We start from the raw sequence: 13,657 nt of genomic DNA on the forward strand, positions 1-13,657 counted from the left end.
TCTGCAACATGAAAAAGAGAATTATTTTTTTTAACTTGATACTCCGCGAACTTGTGTAGGCTCATAATTTTGATGATTAAGTCCTCATTATTTCAGTTTTAGCTTATTTGTGGAAAAGAACCCGATACTTGCTGGTATTGGAAATTAAAAACACTCTTTCAAAAAAGTTTTGCTATTAATCGTGTCAGATTAATCTTCATGCAGGTTATAGGTTATGTCGGTGTTAAACATGTAACAGTTTTCCTTTATCCATTAAAATACATATTTATATTTTCAATTCTAAATTTTCTGCTTATGAGATGGACACATGGAAATAGCAGGGTAATAAATATGGAAGTTGGGGGTCCCCAGCGCACACTACTTGTGACAATACCTTTCTTCCAATCAATTCACGGCCGATACATACATGACCGACCTTTGATAAATTGGTATTAGTGTTGGATAAAAGTACTGAGGGCGCTATTTGTTACTTACACTCGACTGGTAAATGGGCTCCTGATTCAGCGACTGATGCTCTATCTATAACTGGGGATGTATACTACCAACTTCCCCTGTTTTGCCGATCGATGGTAATAAATCCCGCACTATTGACTGATGGTAAATCTGTATTACCTATCAAGTACTGAGAGACGCTAATCGTTATTTATACTGGATTGGTAATGATGTCCTAATTAAGCGACTGAGGCTCTATCTATAGCTGGGGATGTGCACTATCAATGGTCACTCTTTTAACGATACTAGACTATGAAAAAATCTGTGTTGCCGGCTTATGGTGAATCTATATTAACGATCAATGATAAATCTGCATTACCGGCTGATCTGCATTACCGACCGATGATAATTAACTAGTGTGGTTAACTAAGCAAGGAACGGAACCAAACATAGCTTTAAACAAAAACTGCTTGGTTGGTAAGTTATCTGGTAGTGTCATAGCCCTACATTACCGAAAGATGGTATTTATATGATATAGGTGTTTTAGAATGAAACAGAACCATTCTTTGGTCAGTACCACCATATTTTGGTGTTGGTAATGTGCGATGATGACGCCATCTATCGGCCAGTGGTCCTGTACTCCCAAGGTTCTACTACTTAACCCTAGTTAAAGCCTGAAGTTTGTGGCAAGGTTTAGAGATTAAGAGATTTATGAACCTAACAAACTATTACGTTAATGAAATTTTAAAAGGTCTTAAAAAATGTAGTACAAAACACGTAATTCAAAAAAAAAATTTCATTAAAATTCGAAAAATTTGAGGTTATGGTAAGACTTAGGGTTGCACGATAAAACGGCACGATATTCTTGACAAACGGGTCAAAATCCATAGGCAATTATGGGTCTTTTTTCTAGCTTAAGACACTTTTTTGTGGGGTGTTTTTAGGAATTTTAACTTGAGCACCAACTAACTTCACCTCGTAGAGTAATGAGCGAAAAAAAATGGACCAAATGCATGTAGCTAAACCCTATTGTGTTAAAATCTTCGTATAAATGCATTTTGTCTGTATAATTGACTTTAGAAGTCAGCCTATTATTTTTATGAACTATTTAATTGAATAACAAATTGATAATAATTATTATTTATTTCAAAGACATTAAAAACATAAAATTTAAGTTAAGTTAGCTGGCGATAAAGTGAAAACGCCTAATTTTAATTAAATTTGAAAAAATCATTTGCTTTATGAAATAAGAGAATTGAAGAAAAAAACGATTTTCATTTTCAACGTTAAAAACTTTAAATAAATAAAAAAATGTGTTCCACGCTTTATCTGGGCGAAATGTTTTTACTTTTGAAAACGTGTCATAAGAAGTAGATTTTTTGGAAGCAGATCGAGAGAAGTGGAAGTCTTTGAAAAAAAGATCATTTGAAATTCGAAGTATACACACTGTCTGAAATGGTGAGAAAAAAATGTCGGTAGTGGTAAAAATAAAATGACCAGTATCAAATATTTTTCCATACCGGTTTTTTAAAAAGCTTATTTCAGGGATAACAAAGGGACTTTCAGGCATTTGCGAGTAAGCTTATCTGACTCGAACCGCATGGTATGGAAAATTTTTATTTTTGTCTACTAACAATTTATATAGTAGGTAGAATATAAAATCTTGTATCTTCTTTCGCCTTTAAACTGCGTGAAGAAGAATACACAGAAATTTAATTTGAAATAACTCTTATTTAAGTGTGTTTAAGGTTTTATGAGCAGGTGATAACAACCCAATATTTCGTGAAATCGATTTTTTCTTTTGAATAGAATTGTTATTTATCTGTGCCTTAGGTATTGCAAGGTCCACTTTCATACATTTTTCAAGTGAGAGGCGATACACAATTTCATAACAAGACTCCGGAAAATAATGTAGTGAATTGTATTAGTAACAATGATGAATTGCACCATTATTATATATTTTTTATTACTTCGTCACCTACGTCAGAAGCGTACACATAATCGTAAATCACGAGAAAGACAGCCAATTTAAAAACAGTTCATGACAGTATCGAATTATTTTCATTTAAAAATGTATGTATTATTTTGATTAGTTGTACCCGGATTTCCAAAAGAAACCTAATGCAGTATAATTTTGTAGTAGAAAATTCCAAAGAAATTACAACTTTGATTTAAAATTGTGAATTTTCGAAAAAAAATTATGATTCTAATACTACTAACATAAAAAATGTATTATATTTTTAAAATAGAATTTTGAAGAAAATAGAAGTTTGGATAAAGTATGAATATCTTCGGATAAATTGTTATTTGAGGAAAGCTTAAATATATTTAAATAATTAAATATATATTATTAAACTATTGTATTTACCAATATAATTGAGGAAGATGATGAAGATGAAGAAAATAGTACAAACGATCATCATTTTTTCAAAGTAGAGAAAAGACTGATTAGTTTAATAATCTCATAGACTAAAAACCTTGAGTGTGTCCTTCTGATATATTGGCATGTCATAAGAGTCAGTTTAAAAGATAACAATATCGTTACCGAAGTGGTTAAACCATAGCAACCGTAATGATGTAGATTAGTTGTAGTTAGCATTGATAAATTATTAACATTTTGGAATGTGACTTCTTTATATAATAATGCTATGATATACCCCTAAATCACTCCTCTTTGGAACGACGGGCTAGTTACTGAGAAATCTCAGATGGCTGCGCTGGAAATCTTACGAAAACTCTTTGAGAAACTCTTGAGATTCTCAGAAATCTTTCGCCAAGCATGGAACATTCACGCCACTAAGCATTCACACATTCAGACGTTCGTGATGCTCACGCTGCCGAGGTAAGTCAAACTGACGTTCCACTCCATCCGAACGCCACCCAGCTTATCCGAGTCTGATTTTTCCTGGAGAATCCCGATTTCGAGTAGATTTATAAATCTGGGCACCCCCAGTAATCATAAACAAATCTTAGCACTTTGTATGTGAATTGGATTGAGACGGCCACATTCATAGTTTTAAGATTTCGAGGTTGCTCAGTGAGTATACCCTCGCTATGGAAGTCACATCTTTTTTCCAGCGATCCTTTCACTTTCGGAAGCACTCCATAAAGTCAATGGAATGGGTAACAGCTGCTTCGACATATTCTGTTTTATTTCCTTACGTCTTGAAATCCTTTTATTCTTGGATGGTACTTCAATTTATGAGACAGCAATAATTTATAGGGAGCCAGGTCAGGACTATATGGGGGGTGGCCAAAGTTGTATAGTGTTTCTCCAGAAAGTGCCGAATATGGTACGATGAATAGACAGGTGTGTTTCCGTGATGTAGGAACCAGTCACCACTTTCCACAAATTAGATCTGTTCCTCATTACTCATGACAACAGCTTTCTCCTCTCGGGGATCTAGGTTTATTGCACTGAATAGAGTCGCCGTTAGGTAAGCACTTGAGCTGTGCATCTAACTCTGCGACAGAAAAGAGAACATTACATACCCTCATACCCTCATTACATGAGGATAGTTCATCCTGAGCAAATTCTTAAAAACTTAAGCAGCAATATTGAGGACGAAGAAGTGGTACGCGAAAAATCGACAGGAATTGTGAAGATGTATAATTTGGACTAGTAAATCTTCATTATTTTAGATTTAGCTTTCTGTGGAAAAGAACAAAAAGATACGAGTTATCCTGGAGCCTAAAAGTACTGCAAGCTTGGAAGAGTTTTTAGAACTCCTTATATACCCCCATGTATTTGCTCGGTTTTCACAGTTTATAAAAAATTTTCTCCTTTTTCCAAACAAATATTTAGGGAGCGAAACTCTTCAAACTTTTCTTTTAGGCTCCGTAAAAACTCTTTTCCTTTCTTTTCCATAAATAAGCTAATTCTGAAATGATCAGGATTCAGCCGTCATTCCATTGCTCTTACTGAAATATTATTCAAAAAGGTCCTGGGAATAATTATTCGTGATACAAGGATCCCAAGTGGCCCTATTTCAAAAACCCGATAGGGAATACAATCCAATCAATTTCAATACAATCCAACCTAATTTAATCGAATCCAATCCAATCGAATGCAATCGATACCCATTTTATCACATACAGTAGAATGCCACATACCAATCCAATCCTATCTTATCCATTTCAATTCAATCCACTCAACTCCAATTTATTTAATCCAATCAATTTAAATCCACATAATCTAATCAATTCCAATTCAATATAATCCAATCAAATAGAATCCAGTCCAATCCATTACAATCCAATTCTATCAAATCCAATCCATTTCCGTCGAATCCATTCTAATCCAATTCAATTCACATCTGGAAATGAAAGATAACTCACACATTATTTTTAGCACACAATTAGCGCAAGTGTACATGTGTGTGCCAAAGTTTGGGGACACTGCACTTATCGTACCATAAATTTCAAATTTAAATGTCAATCAGACAATCAGATCACAGTCTCAGTTAATTTGTAGTACGTTGTACCCTAAGTAAAACTTTAACGGCCTAAGCTAAAAGTGGTATTTTAGATGTCGTTCACAGTACCTGAAATCGCAGTTATGGTGGTGGTGCGATAATAAAGTTGCTATTTATAATTTTGTGTCCAGAATATAATGCATTTTTATACAAATTCACTATAGAAAAGGAACACACGCTCTACATTACACGACTACAGTCACAGCCCTATAATATCACATGAACTTAAAATTTGTTCTATCGTGGAATAGTGCGAATCTTCAAACGTTGCAATTCATGACAATAATTATTTCATAGACCTTGAACGTATCATGTTCGCTTATAATGTAACAGTCAAAATTAAAACTCACAGAAAAAATAAAACTTATAAATAAAAACAAATAAGGAAATGCTTAGGGAAATCTTTAAGTCAAATACAATTGACAAACAGCTGATCCTGAAATTTTGGATAATATAAACATAACAATTTAGTTTTAATCAGAAATTTTAAACGACCCCATTTATAACTTTTTTTTCTAAGGTTTCTTTTCTAGCAACTAACGAAAATATTTCTACGTTATATGAAGTCTGGGAAAGATTGAATTGAATTGATGTATTACCAAAAATACTTAAACAATAAAAAGAACCTTCGACGCAGAGGACGCAGAATATTTCAATGATGAAATAGACAGATTGCGATAGGCCAACAAAATTCTAGTCACGACAATATCAAATTAAACTAATTATATATTGAATGCCATAGAAGAACTATTATTGACGAACAGAAAGATTTACGAAAGAATTTGGAAAGTTTTCTCACTGGTAGGCAGCATACAATAATTTACCCTAATATACCATCTGCAAAAGCATTATTATCTTTACTTAGAGAGCCAAAGCCTATTTATAACGTTCTAGTATTGCGTGAAAATTAATACTTTTCTACGTTATTATATATTAGTGAAAAGGGAATCTAGTTTCAATCGAAGCGGGCATTAGCTGTTATAAATATACCTTTGTTGGAAGAAATATTAAATTTAATAATAAGGCTAGTACCTACTCCTGCAGCATTGAAACTTTTTTCATTACAGTAGACAATTTTGTAGCAGAATCCATGAAAATGTTGACAAATAATTGAACGCAATTACTCTAATAATTCTGAAGCTATTAATAAAGTATCGACCCTATTTAAACCCTGAAGTTTGTTAATCGAAATTTAGTTCAGTATCCAGACTCGATAGCGTTAAGATTACCTTTCTTGAGAGCGGAAGGCAAGCAATTTTGTATAATTTATATTTTTACTTGAATAAGCTCGGAATGGAGAGAGTTACTTACAATTCCATGGAGGTGGATTTCTTTATTTATATAGCATTACTCAGAATACACTCGCTTGTCGAAGAATATTCCTTAAGTTATAATCATATAGTACTCATACAAGAGAGATTTCGACAAATTATGAGATAATAGTAAAAAGTGCGACATTGAATGTGCTAGCTTAATTTTATGATATTTAATAGGATTGATATTAAATTAGGATAGCAGTTACAAGAAAGTATTACAAGTGCTTTCTTAAGTAGGATTTATGGCGGGATTGCCTACCAAGTAAGTAATTGGGATTAGGACACTGAGAATCAGGGCGAACACAAGAAAAGAGTCCGAGTAAAATAAAAGCATTTATTGCCACTTACAATAATTCGTAGTTCAGTTAGCCATAGAGTTGACTGGGTAGTTTAGGCAGGGTTGTCGATCCCTAAAAAGGGCCGTCGTAGGTGAGCGAGAGATCCTGATCCAGGAGACGTTGCGGCACTCGGGTATGAGCCAGGAGTGCAAAGCAGACAGCTGAAAAGCGAGGCACACGCAAGGTAGGAAAATTGCTATAGCCCAAGGAGAGCGTCTAACCCGTTGGGGGTTCCGGCAAACCTCGGATGCGGTCCAGCAACCCTTACGAGCAGAAGTATACAAGTGGAAAACGGCTAGGATTCTCTGTTTCTTCTAAGTTGGAGCAGATTTCGGAATGTTTTCCTCGAGATGTCGGTTGCCTGCACTTTCTAGAATAGGTTTCGGTTCAATAAGAATCGAAGATCTCTTACAACCTTAGCAAAATCTTTAATCCGGCTACTAACTTGCAATGTTTTAACTCTGCCCAAATCTGAGCTATATGGGTTAAGACGGAGAGGAGCAAGTATGGAAACTTGATGAACTCCACACCTTACCTACATCCAATCAGACTGCTCGCATCTACTATTTTTAACCGTTGAAACCGATTAATAGAACAGTGGAACAGTTTTGAATGATGAGGTGCATGTACATACTCTAGCTTTCACCTCATTGGTCAAAACTGTTCAATTATTCTACTAATCTAGCTCCATAGAACTACGCTCTCAAGTATTTTAATTTGAGCACCAACTGACTTCAAGTCGTTGAGAGATGAGCGAAAAACAATGGAAAAAATGCATGAGGCTAAACCCTATTTTACTATCATCTTCGAAAGTAGTATATTGCATGATGAAGTGGTACGATGCTCGTAGAGACTAAAGCCTAGGCTTTGTACCCACTCTGTCGGCTTGCGAATTCGGTTCCCGCCTCGCACTCTGGAAGAGCCTCAGCGGCCAATTTGGTAAACACTAGCCTAGGAAGGGACTTGTTTAATTCCGGAGAGTCGTAGACCGGCACCTGTAGACAAAAAGGTTCTCTATGTACTAAAGCTGCTGCTCTTGGTGGTTCGGAACCCACCTTAAACTGTAGGGTCCCCTCCCAACACCAAGTAAGTATGCTGCCGTCACAACAAGAAACGTCGTAACTACATTTCGGATGAGTTCCTTGCCATCCCAATTTCGGTTAAGTTGAGAGGGGACTCATCCTAAATGTAGTTACGACTTTTCTTGTTGGAACGGCAGTATGTGGGGTGCGTGATGAGGATCGAAAGGAAACTATTTTACAATACGGAAATTTGCAGCCCGAGCCAAGCAAGGGCTGATATCAAACAAGTGATATCACATTCAATTTTTCATTATACCGATAATCTAAATTTGACTTGAAATGCCTGTTGAGCAGGTTGACAATCAAGTTTTCTACACTCGGCAAGAAAATACTATAAAGTGCACGAAAGCGCACGAGAGTGCAAGAAAGTGCTAGAAAGTGCCAAGGATAGAAACCTCGATTTTCAAGCCGCTCCACAGACATGGAAAGTCGAATTTCTGATTGATGTATAATTAAATTATAATAATTACATAAAAATTTAATTTTTAACGAGTATTATTTAAGTGTATTTTATGGTTTAAAGAATCGATAATAATAACGCAATATTTTGTAATTCGCACCTTTGATTGCCTCTTTCTAATAGAATTTTTATTTATATGTGCCTTAGGTATTCCAAAGCTCCAGTGAATAATGTCGTAAATTGTACTAATAATAATAATAATAATAATAAATTGAACCATTATTGCAGATTCATTATTACTTCTTCACATACATCAAATGCTAAATACATTAAATCAGCTTTTTTGATTTTCTTGATATAATGAATTCACCAACGAGGTACGTTCATAGGGAAATTGAAAAATATTTTTTATGTCAACAAATTAATTTTAAGAAAATATTTCGAAACATTTGAGAAAATTTTAAAAATTGCCAAAAAAAAATTTGTAAAATTGGAAATTTGAAATACATTAAAAAGATATTTAGATGTTTTAAATAAATCTCTAAGATAATTTAAGATTTGAACCGATTTCCAAGTGAACAGAAATTCAATAAATAATGAATATTTATTTGAAGCGACTTAAAATTTAACGTAACTTCTTATATAAACTCGAATTTAAAGTGCTTATTAAAAAAAAATTAGACTTTCAACTCTTTAATGTGTCTAGATGTACAAAGGATACAAGATTAATACATTTTATTTCGTAGAATGAATGCATTTAATTAAAACTTAGTTTGATAAAAAGTATTAATAGCTTTCATTTTATGCGTTTAAATTATTAAGCGTTTGAATAAAATATTTTTAATTTTAAAAGTTTATAATTCAAGAGTTTTACATTTTATTGACCGTACAAACGATACTGAGGAAATAAGTATTATCAGATTCTTAAGTTATATAAAGATAACTTTTCTAACATTCTTAAGAAAAGTCAAAAAGATTCTTGAAGATCTCAGATTTATTGCAAAATTTTTTCGAAAATCTTAAAGACATTTTTTTTCTCTTAGGAATTACACTTAATTAAATAATTTTATTACACTAATTGGAAAAATGGTAAAATCTAAAATACTAGAAAAACATTTTTAATTTTTATGTTATGCTTCGAAAACTGAAATTTAGTGATTGTGAATTCTCTTTGTTAAAGCTCCTTCGGCTTTAACGATCAAATTCTCATCACGTTTTTTGTGAGAAAGAAAGATTAAAATCCAATTTTCAGATCTGATATAAAAACAATTTTGTTAGTAAACATTTTATTGTACGAGTACCTTGTGCCTGTTTGCCAAAAATTTAATTTGTTTATTTGAAATGTAATTTTTCACGAATAAAACAAAAACTACGCGTCTTGTCAACAAAATATTCATAACGAATTTGTAGCTTTTTTCCGGCGATTACCTTTGTCCCATTGTTATTCCGTTTGTCCCAAAAGTTATTTTTTTTATTTGGAATGTTTTTTTTCTAATAATAAAACAAAAACTATGCGTAAAAGAATTAAATTTAATACAAATAATTGAATTTTCAACTAAAAAAGACAAATGTTCAAGCAAAAATGGAATAATTGAATTTTTAGTTAAAACCATTAATTTTCTGTTAATTAAACAAAAAATTTCAACCAAATAGTTGAAATGTCAATTAAAAAATATGAAAATTATCAGTCGCAATGTAAATCGTTAAATTTTCAGTTATAAAAATTAATTTCCAACCGAAAAAAAAGAAAAGTTTGAACAGTTTATTAACATTTTCTACAAAGCAGATTAGGGTTTCATCAAGTAATTATATTTTCAACTAAACATATTTTTTACTAAGCTAAAACTGAAGCAAATTCCTCTATTTTGTTTAAAATTCGTTTGATTTTTTAATTTAACTGTCTATGGTTTAAAATTAAAATATTTTATGGTTTAAATATCATATATTATATTTTTTTCATTATTTATAATTTTGTATGGAAAATTTATTGATCATTTTAGTTAATGAATTACCTTCTTAATTTAAAATTTAACAATAATGAATAAAAAACTGTTTTGTTAACAGATCCTTTTTTGTTGCTAGTTAATTTTTTTGTGCAAAATTTAAATACTTGATTCAAAGCTGAACGACTTTGTCAACAGTTAATTTTTTATTTGTAGAAAGTTTATCATTTTAATTAATAATTCATTTCATTAATTAAAAAATTAAACCGGCAAGATCCTTTACAAAAGAGAATTCACAATCATTATATTTCAGTTGTCCATGGTTGATTAGGTTGTTGCATAATTTAAAATCGCTTTTGTTTAAAAGTATCAAATAATACATTTTTTTGAGAATTCGTCTTTTTGGTTAAACTTATTAAAATTATTTTTTTATTTTATTTTCAATTTTTAATTTAATTAATTAATTAATCAAATAACTGGAAATTTAACTATTCTATTTTTGGTTGGGAATTGGTATTTTTCAATTGAAATGTGAATCTTTTGGTTTAAAATGATCTATTTGATTGACAATTCGTATCTTTTGCATAAAAACTATTATTGCTGTTTAAAAATTAATATTTTTGATTGAATATCATCTATTCAGTTGAAACTTACCTTTTTTTTTAAAATTGATTTTTTTTCAGCTTAAAAACTTACTTTTTAAAGTTAAAACTCACATTTTTAAATAATAATTAATTAACTGCATATTGAACTATTCCATTTTTATTGAAAGTTTGTCTTTTTTATTTAAAATATCAGTCATTTAGTTGAAAATTCATGTATTTTATTGAAAACACATCTCTTTTGGTTAAAAGGGAATCCTGTTGGTTAAACATTCTCTTTTTTAATGAAAAATCATTTCTTTGGTTGAATAACATTTTTAGTTGAAAATTTAAATATATGATTAAAAATTCATTTTTTAATTTGTGTAGGAGAATATTGTTCTTCTTGTTTGAAAATTTATTTATTTTACTGAAAAACTAATATCTTTAGTTTAACATTTAACTATTTTGTTAAAAAATTTATTGTTATTTGTTGTTTTTTTTTTGGGTTCCATAATGTATTTTTTCACAGTTGAAAATCTGTCTTTTTAATAGAAAATTACTTTTCTTGTTTGAAAAGTCATATTTTAGGTAAAAATTTCTTTGTTTTAGTTAAAAATTGACCTATTTTGTTAAAACTCCTTTTTTGATACAACAATTTTTTCTTTAATTTAAAATTAAACTATTTAAATTTTGGGTCAAATTTAATTGTTTTTTAGTTAAAAATGCAGTATAGGAAATAGTGCTATATTTGTGAAATAAAGAACTACGCTCGAGAAAATGATCAGTAATAAAAATATTAAAAATTTTTATTAAACTATGTGACTTAATCTTTTACTTTGCTTTATAAATAAACTATAAACTTTTCTTATTGATTTGTATAAAAAAAGAAATACTTCATTTATTCAATCAGAATCAAAAAATCAAGTAATACAAGCCGAAAATGTACACATTTTTAGAGATAGGTCTTATCTGTTACTATCATATCATATAGGCTATTCATATCTTATCTAAACATCAACATTTAACATTATTATTGCTTTTGTCACTTCAAGCCCCTTGTTTGTTAGTGAGATCGCATGTAGCTTAGTCATTGGTTCATTTTACAAATAAAAGTATAATGTAGTCTCTGTAAATATTTAAAAAATAATAAACTAATTAAAGGTAAGGCAAAAGAAACAGCTGCGGTGTCCGAGTGGTTAAGGAGTTGGACTTGAAATCCAATGGGCCATGCCCGCGCAGGTTCGAATCCTGTCCGCAGCGAATTTTTTTTTCATAATGTATACCTACAAATGAAAGTATACAATTCCTGAAAATGAAGCAAAGAATTGAACAATCTCTGACTTTTCTTTCCTCTTTTTTTATTTTGGTCCAGAAATTTTTTTTTGAATTTTTTTAAGGGAGGATCTTTTTTTCATTACAATAGGAGCATTTTATAGTACTTGTCCAAATTTAGACGGTGGACTCTTGGCTTTATTTTCGGGAATTCGATAAATTAACTTGATTATTGGACGTGAAATAGGACTTTTTGATTTTAATCTAAGTTAAATTATTTAAATTTTACTTACAACTGTATATCGAAGAAAAAATACGTTTTCAGAATTTTGGGGTGCAGTCGGATCTCGATTATCCGAGGTAATGTGGGGAGGAAATACCCTGGATAAGCGAGAACTCGGATAATACAGAAGAAGTACAAAATTCGGAACAGTTATCTATTTTTGATATATTTAAAATAGAAAAATAAATGCAAACTCTTAGCAAATAAAAGTAAACAACTTACGAATGTGGATTTGTCTTTATTAATTTATTAATAATTGCAAACTTCTGCGCGAATTCAGAATCAGGCGTAGGAGCTTTATCTGTTTTATTAATGATTCTCCGTATTATTCGAGCATACAACTCGGTTAATGTGGAGTGCTTGAATGAATCCCGTTGCCTCGGATAACGCGGAGCCTCGGATAATCGAAGACCGGATAATCGTGATTCTACTGTATATCCTTCTGACACCAAATAAGCCAATACTGGGACAAGGAAAATTCAATTAGGGTTATTAAAATTAAATGGTACAAATAACTTACAATTATGGAATAGATTAAAAAGCAAGAATGTATTATTATAAATCATACGCAATTTATTTTCCTTTATTTTTAATAAAAGTCATATCAACATCTTAACATTTTTTGTAACAAAATAATAAGATATTTTTAAATTATATTAATTAATATTAAAAATAGAGTTTATAAGCTCCACGCTTGCCGTGAAGTTGATTATTTATTCTAAAAAAGTTGTACAAAGTAATTTATTGAAACCTCCAACTACAACCTTAAATCTTGCCAACTGCTTATGTAAGTAATTTAATAGTAACTCATAAATTTAATTTTTAATTAAATTAGTAAGTATGCATTAACATTTAACATTGTAGATTAATATTAAATATGATAAATATTAATAAGATTAATATTAGCGATTTACTTGCAAATTCAAATTTTTGGCTGTAAATTTTGATATAGAATTATTCTTTTAATTAAAATTAGTAAATAAATTGAAACAAATATTCAAACAATTTCAATTATTTTTTTGTTGTAAATTTTGTTATTTGGTCGATAATTTGACTGACTGAAAAATCTTTTTCATTTATACTTCAACTATTTTGTTGAAAATTCATCTTTTTGGTTAGAAAATTTATCTATAAAATTATAAATTTTATATTTTTTAACAAAAATGCAATTGTTCGGTTAGAAAATATTTTTTTTTTTTTTTTAAATGAAAAATCTTGTTTGGTTGACAAATCATTACTTTTTGTAGAAATTTGATCTGTTTTGATTACAAGTTGAACTCTTTAGATGAAAATTCGTTCGTTTTTTAAAGGAATTAAATTTTTTCAATGTATTTAACTGGTCTTAATTTATAATTTAAACTTGTTTTCTTCAAAGCAGTTATATTTTTAATTCAAAAACATAATTTTTCAGCAGAAAAGTTAATTTATTTTAATAATTAAATACATAATATTGATCTCATTAATATTTATATTATGTATTATTAAAATTTAATGCATATTTACTAATTTTTATTGAAAAAATAAATTTATGA

The 13,657-nt window shown here is 30.3% G+C and overlaps 1 non-coding gene across 1 annotated transcript; it reads left to right on the forward strand.

Annotated features, from left to right (window-relative positions):
* The first annotated feature begins 11,748 nt into the window (after positions 1–11,748).
* On the forward strand, positions 11,749–11,830 carry Trnas-uga. Its single transcript has one exon. It is a non-coding gene; the product is annotated as a tRNA-Ser (tRNA).
* The last annotated feature ends 1,827 nt before the right edge of the window (positions 11,831–13,657 follow it).

This window comes from Belonocnema kinseyi, chromosome 1 (assembly GCF_010883055.1).
Source record: "Belonocnema kinseyi isolate 2016_QV_RU_SX_M_011 chromosome 1, B_treatae_v1, whole genome shotgun sequence".
NCBI classification, from domain to species: Eukaryota; Metazoa; Arthropoda; class Insecta; order Hymenoptera; family Cynipidae; genus Belonocnema; species Belonocnema kinseyi.